Raw genomic sequence first — 8,602 nt, 5'->3', positions numbered from 1 at the left:
CGTCGGCGCCCGAGAGCCGCGGTGGTCGCCGGCGGCGATCCACGGCGAGGCAGGGGGATCGGAGGGTACCTCCGTGATCAGGGCACCTTCCCGCGTCGGTTGGTGGTGGTGGTGGTCGCCGGCGAGTACCACGTCGACGGCGAGCTTTGCTCCGGTGGATGGCGGCTCGGGTGGTCGAGGGACTCGTCGGAGAGAGCTGCGACGGACAAATTGATGCTGGCGTTAGCTTACTGGGTGCTAGAGGGAGTAACTGACGGGGTTTGGGTGCCGGAGACGGCCTCACCGGAGCGAATCGTGGTGGAGGCCGAGGCGGATCGGGGCGGCCGGAGTTGGGGGAGGAGACCTCCTCGAGGTCCTCCGGGTGGCTTGGCAGAGCTTTGGTGAGGTGTAGAGGTGGTGCGTGCTCGAGGGTGAGCTCGGGGGCCCTTTTTATAGGCGGCCCGAGGCGGTGGCCGTGAACGGGGGTCTCCGGTGAAGGTTACGGCGGCGCAGGGCTTGGTCGGGGGTAATTAGGACGTTGGCGTCATCGTGGAGGTCCACGGTTCCGTTTAGGTGCTAATCGAGCTGGGATTTGGTGCTATGGGCGAATTCGAAAGAACGGGGCGGCGCGGGCCCGTCGGCGGCAGGGAGCACGTCCCGTGCTTGCCGGGCCACGGTGACGGTGCCACGGGCGTGCGCTGGCATGCATGAGGCCACGCGGAGAGCAGTGGGGCGTTGGGCGGCGCCGAACGGCGTTGAGCCGCCGTTCCCTCCCCTGTCGGCTGCTACGGGGGTTCGGCCGCCGCAAGACACGCCGGCGCGGGCGGCCAAGGGCGCCACCGACGCCGGGAAGACGCCAAGCGCGCGTGCGGGGGTGCTGGCCAGGGAGAAGAAGCCGCGTGCAACGCGCCAAGCGCACTGTCTATGCGTGATTGAAACTGACGGACGAAAACGACACTGAAAACTGAATTTTTCTTAATATGAACAGCAACAGTGCACGCCAAGTGTTCGACAGAATGATCTAGGCATGTAGGGATTTTTCCTTGAGCTGATTTTTGGTGGAGTGGCTTCTCATTGCTCCAGTAGGCTGCCTGATTTTTGGTGAAATTTTTGGAGAAGTGTAGGTATGAATTTCACCAAATTTGGCAAATCTGGTCCAAACTTGCAGAGACTGAATTTTGAAAAATTTGAAAAGAGAAGGAGTGGATCAGGATGGTTCTGGGTTGTGGGTACAAAGGACTTTCCAGGAGAGTTGGTTTGAGGTCAAAACTCAAATGCAAAAGGGTACTTGCTTTGAAAAACTCTCAGGCTCCAAATAATTTTCAGAAATGATTTGAGTGAAAAGAAAATTAGGATAAAATCCAAAACTTGCTTGGATTAGTTGGGACAGAGAACTTAGGTTGATTACAAGGAGGAGGGGAGGTTTTGGAGGGGTTTTACCACATGGGCAAAATACAAAGTCATGGGTGGTTTTCAAGATATGAAAATCCCAAGTTTTCATAGAGTTTCTTTTTAAAAGAAAAAGATTAAACTCCCAAAATAAATTTGAGAGGGAACCAACAGAGAAGAAGTTTCAAAAGATCAAACACCATAGCTTGAATAAAAATAAAAACCTTGCCAAAGAAAAGGAAGTTTTTAAGAGGAAGGTTTTCTGGAAAAAATTTAAATGGCCTCTTTTCAAAAACCACAAAGTTTTGCTGAAAACCAAAAAAAAAAATTTGGAGTGTCACAAATGCCCACACGACATGCGAATTACGCAGATTTCCAGCTAATTGCCTTGTTCAACCGCGGACTCGCCTATCTTTACGCAGGTGCCTTCTTTAGCTGGAGACAACTCAGCTCGCAGTGGATCATCGTCAAAGCTGATACACACTTCTATGATGCTATTGAACACAATGGCATCATCTACGCGATCGACAAAGCAGATGGCACCACGTATTGCTGGGACGGCGCGTGTAAGTTGTTTCCATCTCATGTTAATGATGACGCCGTGACACTGTTTGAACTTTTTGTGATGATTGGCATATCCCTGTTTGAGCAGAATTTGAGTAGAACTATGGCAATGTATTAGAGACGTCGTAAATCAACTATATTTGGAATGATTTAATTCATGCGATTGTGACCATGTCATTACAACCAATTTGTACCCTGAATAATCAAACGTTTAGGAATATATGGATATTATCCTTATTTTATAGTAATCTATTTACTACTACTAAATATGAGTGTGTATCAATGGCCATGTTAGTTTCCTCATTTTCATGATGTAGAAACATGCACCACACTGTTGGTTTCATCTAACCATACATTAGGGAAGTAAATGTGCGTATGGAGAATTCTATATTTGGAAGTAGTGAAATCCTGCAATGCTTACCATGTGTACATACCTATATTCGCCCTTCAGCAATCAATGCCTAGAATAATATCCTCACAAAAATTTTGCCCACAGAACACGAGTATATAACAATGCATGGTCTGTTAGTTACCTTGAAGAATTTGTTTGTGAGGACAGAACATGATTACATAACATGCATGACATGGTAGTTTCCTGTGAAGAATTGATTGCGAGATAACATGAGTATAACCATGCATGGCACTTCTACATTTTCGAACCCAGTATACATTTCCCTGTATTTTCCTCCCAGTTCCAACAGGGACATATCAATGTTGTTTCTTGCATTATCCTACTCATAATCTGAAAATTTTTGATATTACATTAACAATGTCTGTCCTTTTTGATATGATGCAGTGTCCCTACAGTTACCTTCCTTTGTAATCGCACCACCTTTGCCAAAAACAGGGAAGCAGAACTGGTTCCACGCTCGATCAGACAACGACAAAAGACTGATGATCATTCGGACACATGAGCCAGAAAAGTTATATTGCAAAAACCCCACTGTATACAGGCACCGTGTAATACGTGAGTACCCGGATAGTGGCTGTTACGTCTATGAGCAGGATACCAGCTTCTTGGGGCCTTTAGGATTTTTTAGTTGGAGGCGGGTAAACAGCCTTGGTTCGCACTCTCTGTTTCTCGGACTCAATTATCCGATTAACCAGGAGATCATCATTGGCAAGGACCTTGATGGCAGAGAGGCTCTGTTTGCTATGGAAAATTGTGTCTACACAGCGAGCCCTAGGAGTTCAGGAGAAAACTCCCCTGATTGTCAACAATACAGCCTGCAGCCAAAAGAAGGTGAGAATGACAAAGGCATCTGGATTAACTTTGATCCTTGGATGTCTCAATTACAACAGGCAGTGATGTGGTTCAAGCCTTCAGGTTGATATGCAATTGGGCTGTTGCATCGAAAGGGTGGAGTACTGGTGTCTCCGGATCACTGGTCGCTGAAGCAGGGCTACAAATTATGATGGTGTTGGATCATCTCTTTGAATGACTTTGTTGTCTTTGCTGCTGGTTCTGGATGGGTAGTTCTTTCTTTTGTTATGCATATTCCTTGTCATTTGGTCATCCTCGTCTATGTCACTCTTACTATGTAATAGTTGCTTCTGTTTAGAATGTCATTCTTGTCTGGATCACGAGAGTCTGAGCACTGAAGATGGGTGCGTTTTGGTGGTGTAGCAAGACTTCTTATGAACTATCATGTCTTGCTGTTTATCTCAGTAGTAGTCACTAGTCAGTGTTTGAATGTTATATATATCATTGTTTCGAACTGTTTATTGTCTTGAACTACTGGTGGTCTAAATGAGAGCATCACCATTCTCTAGTGTTCAAAGTATATCTCCTTTTTTTCAAGTTATATAATTTGAGCTCAGTGTCTTTTCGATGATGTACACTTGTTTGGGCCAGCGAGATGTCGTTGAATATGGGCCGAGTAGTAACGCAATGCCAAACAGGTCAATTATGACTCTCAGGCCGGGCTCTCAAAAGATCCTGAAAAAAGGCCGGTCTCTCCAAAAGAGAAATAATAAGGACTCTTAGGCCGACATGTGGGCGCCACCGGTGTTTTCGTGCGCTTGCGGGCCGAGAGCATATTGGCGCGTGCTCGAAATTCATGCTACCTTTTCATCCCCAGTCTCTTCCCCTCCCCCACCTCTGGAATCTTGATTCCTACTCCAATTCCCCCAAATCCCCCTCCTGTACTCTCTGTACTCAAGTGCACTATCATGTCGCCGGTCAACGCAGATCTCCGAGCTGGAGATCCTGACGTCCGTCCTGCCTTCGGTCGCTGCGTGCTGTCGCTCGACAGTGGCATGGCGGCGCTTGACGACCAGTTTGCCGGCAAAGTGCTGATGATAACCATCAACAGCGACCAGCCTCCCGTCTCGCCGGACGACCTTGTCAAAGCTCTTGGCGTTGTGCACGGCATCCAAATAAGTGACTTACTCGTCGAAGTCTGTCCGCCACCGGCTGATTCCTTTGTCACGTTCTGGAGAACTTTCGACTACAGTCGTGTGTTCAAATCTTCCCGGCGTTTGTTCTGTGATGGCGCGCTGGTGAGCTTTGATCGGTGGCACCCAGGATGGGGCTTGGTGCCCTCTGAGCTTGAGTTTTTAGTGAAGCTTACCTTCCACGGCATGCCTCGACATGCTTGGAACAACGAGTCCATGAACGAGCTTATCAACGACCTTGGAGGTGAGCTCGTAAGTATGTTTGTTCCTCCAGACAGCTGGGCTTTGACGGTTATGGCATGGATGAAGAAGCCGTCCACCATATCGAAGGTGATTTGTGTTGAGATACCGGTGCAGGAACCGGGGTTGTACTATTCGTCACCACCAAGGCCGCCGCGGAACATGTTAGGGATGTACCTGTATCGAGTGTTCGTGCATGTCAAAGAAGTGGTCAATCCATCAATCGGAGTCCTGCCGCCACCGCTGGTGCCAGGGTCCGTCGACGACGTCCATTACAGGAGTCAACGTCAGACTTTCCCCTGTTGCTTGGAACGATGGATGGCACAGGGCCTACTCCATCGCGCGGCGGAGGCCACTGCTTCTTTGGGAGAAGAGGTAGGGCTGGCTGCCTGGATGTGCTCTAATTTGAGGTAACAACTGAATCTTGTCAGATACTAGTTAAATCCGAGCTATGGGTGTGAAGCACTGATATGTCAGTACATTTGATTGTGACATGTTCTAATTTTGTACCTGAACTTTTTTTAGAAAGGGATGTACGTCAGCTTAATGTGCTGGCAGAACTTATTGTGGTGTCCGTCTGTTTTCTTTGCACAGCATTCAAGATATTTTCCCGTCATTGATAAAGAAGATGAACCGTTATGTACGACTTCGTTAGTTTCAACATAGCCCTACTCATAGCCATCCACTGCTTCCATCCTGATTGAGCCACATGCGTGAAATTTTTGTATGCAAGTTTAGTGTGCTATGATGTTCTATATGATTGTGTCAACTATATAAGTTTTTACTGAGCATCAGCAATGCATATGGCTAAAAGATGTATTTACCTGCATCGACCGATGTGTCTCACTCTCTATCTCTCTCACACACACACACGCACACACACATGCACACATGCACAAGTGGGACCCGTTGAATTATTTATTTGCTCGTGACAGCTTTTAATTAGGTTCCACTGTAATCTAACTTTTTTCTTAAGTTATTAATTGAGCTCAGCGACTTCAAAGAGTTGTACAGAAGCCTTGTTTGGGACTTTCCGGCGTCGCTGACTATGGGCTGAGTAGCCATGTTAGGTTATACTGTACTACACAGGCCTTTTTTTCAACATCAGCAATGCAACTGGGCCGACAGTTGTACACAATATCTGGGTCAACTTGTTATTCTCCGCCCTGCTAGGCTGCAAACTTTCCTAGGAGGTATGCATTAGGCTTAACAAGAAAATGGACTTTAAGGAATAATAAATGGGATGTAATTATAATAACTAGGCAATAACTATGCACAGAATGCGTAATTAGTTTGAAAAATATATTATTTTTACAATTTGAAAATTTTAATTTCATTACTTGTTGCGCGCTTAATATTTCGTTGGATTTTAACGTAATACAACTTTATTTTGAAATTATATTTAACCTGACTATAAATTTCGGATAAAAATATTTCAGATCCCATAAAAAATGTGGGAATTTTTTTTTAATTCCATTTTGAGCGGTTGTTTGAAATTATTAATTATTGTCCTAGCTAGAAGTTGGGCTGTACTTTTAACAAACTGTAAATGGGTTGTAGTAAATTCCATTATAATTAAAAATGGGTTGTATATTCTTACAAATCGCAAATGGGCTATATGTTCTCTGCCAAATCTGAGCTGTGGGCCTACTAAGTTGACGCGTACCAAGGGCTTTGTCAACTTAGCCAATATAAATGATTCTAGTTGTAGTGATCGTATGATGTCCATCCAACGGCCGTAGTGCTTCTTCAACCTCTGGTCTTCTTGCTCCAGCCGCCCAAAGCAGCACTGGTCGTGTCGCGTGCTCCTGCCTCCCATGGCCGGTTGTGATACCGCGGAGGCCTCACCGCCCCGTACTACTCCCACCGCTGGCCAGGCCATCCCTCTACACACCCACACCCCCTATTATTTTGCGGTGACGGCAGCCTCAGACCGCACCCGAACCAGTGAACCTCATACTCCTCTCCGCGCGGGCTTCCACTGCCGCGTCTTCCCCGGCTCCGTGTCGTCCCCTTCCTAGGCCACGTCATTGTCCACTGCCCTGGTGCTCTTGGCGCGGCGTGGTCAATGTGGTCAACAACTGACTTCCATCGGAAGAGTACTGTACGTGGAGAGCCTGACAGCTGGGTCCAGGCGGCCACAAGGAAGTGCATCCTTATTACACGCAAAATAATTTATTCCTCCACCTGACAGCAGGGACCCATCTGACTGGCCACCTTATGTTGCAAAAAAACGTTTCCCCCCTGACGGCTGGAACCCATCGGACAGGCCACCGTATTTCGCAAAAAAAAACGTTCCCCCCGCTGTCACCTCGGACCCACCGGAAGTGCCTCCTTATTACGCACAAAAAATGAATACTCCCCCTGCTAGCTGGGACCCACCTTGGTGGGAGGCTGACTTGTGGGCCTACTAAGTTGACGGGGACGGAGGGCTTTGTCAACTTAGTCAATATGAACGATTCTAGCTCCAGTGATTGTACGATGTCCATCCGACGGCCATAGTGCTTCTTCAACCTCTGGTCTTCTTGCTCCAGCTGCCCAAAGCAGTGCCGGTCGTGCTGCATGCCCCTGCCGCCCGTGGCCGGCTGTGATGCCGCAGAGGCCTCACCGCCCCCTACCACTCCCACCGCTGGCCAGGCCATCCCTCTACTCACCCACACCTCCTATTATTCTGCGATGACGGCAACCTCACGCCGCAGCCGAACGAGTGAACCCTCATAATCCTCTCCATGTGGGCATCCACCGCCGCGTCTTCCCCGGCTCCGCGTCGTCCCCTTCCTAGCATCGCCGTCATCCACCGCCCTGGTTCTCTCGGCGCGGCGTGGTCAACATAGTCAAGAAACGACTTCCATCGGACGTGGACTCTACGTGGAGAGGCTGACAGCTGGGTCCACGGCCGTAGCAAGGAAGTGCCTCCTTATTACACGGAAAATAATGATACCTCCACCTGACAGCAGGGACCTACCGGACGGGCCACTGTATTTCATGAAAAAAAATTTTCCCCCTGACTGCTGGGACCCACCAGCTACATCTTCGCACGCAAGGAAGTGCGTCCGAAAAAAATGATTCGCCCACCTGACTGCGCGAACGTGTACGTACATATTGGTGGATGTGGAGGCATGCACGTGTCATAGTAGAGGCGCGCATGTGTCATAGTAGAGGGGTGTATGTGTCGTAGCAGAGGCGCGCACGTAGCATGTACATGTACATACAACGGCCAGTGTGCAAGAAAGAAAATACGGCCACGTATGTGTACATACAGGCGGGGTCTCGAATGCCTACTCGCGCATACGTACGGCCGGGGCTCGTGTACATGGCTGGGTCGGAACGGAGAAACAGCGTCATCGTCGTGTTCATGGGAAGCCAACCGGTTGGGTCGAAATGGAATGCGTCGTCGTGTTCAACGGGAGGGCTTGGACGGAACAGGTGATGGAAACGAGGCCTGGCGTACCGCAGAACGGAGGAAACGGCCTTGTGTTCTACCGGCCACGTTCGAAACGGGATCCTGTTCATCGGGAGGGGGCTGGCGTACAGCAAAACAGAGGAAATGGACCTCCTATGGTCAAAACAGGGGTCCTGTTGATTGGGAGGGGTGTGGCGTACCGCAAAACGGACGATACGGACTTGTGTTGGAGCGCTACAGTCGAAACAAGGCTCCTGTTCATCGGGAGGGGTGTGGCGTACCGCAAAACGGGACACAACGGGATACTGTTCATCTCCACCGTTGACCTCCTCCAGCCTCCACAGGGTACTGTTCATCCACCGTCGACCTCCTCCAGCCTCCACGGGCTCCTGTTCATCCAGCCTCCACCGCGCGCTACTCCACCGGCTACTGTTCAACCACCCCTCCACGGGCTCCTGTTCAACCACCCCTCCATGGGCTACTGTTCATCCACCCCTCCACCATCTACTGTTCATTCGGCCCTCCACGGGGTCGTCCTGTTCATCCAACCCTCCACGGGGTCCTGTTCATCCAGCCCCAACCGGCTCGATCGATCGGGGTCCTGTTCATCCAGAGGCAACACCACGGGGT

Source organism: Triticum dicoccoides, chromosome 3B (assembly GCF_002162155.2).
Source record: "Triticum dicoccoides isolate Atlit2015 ecotype Zavitan chromosome 3B, WEW_v2.0, whole genome shotgun sequence".
NCBI classification, from domain to species: Eukaryota; Viridiplantae; Streptophyta; class Magnoliopsida; order Poales; family Poaceae; genus Triticum; species Triticum dicoccoides.
Note: the sequence above shows the minus strand (reverse complement) of the source record.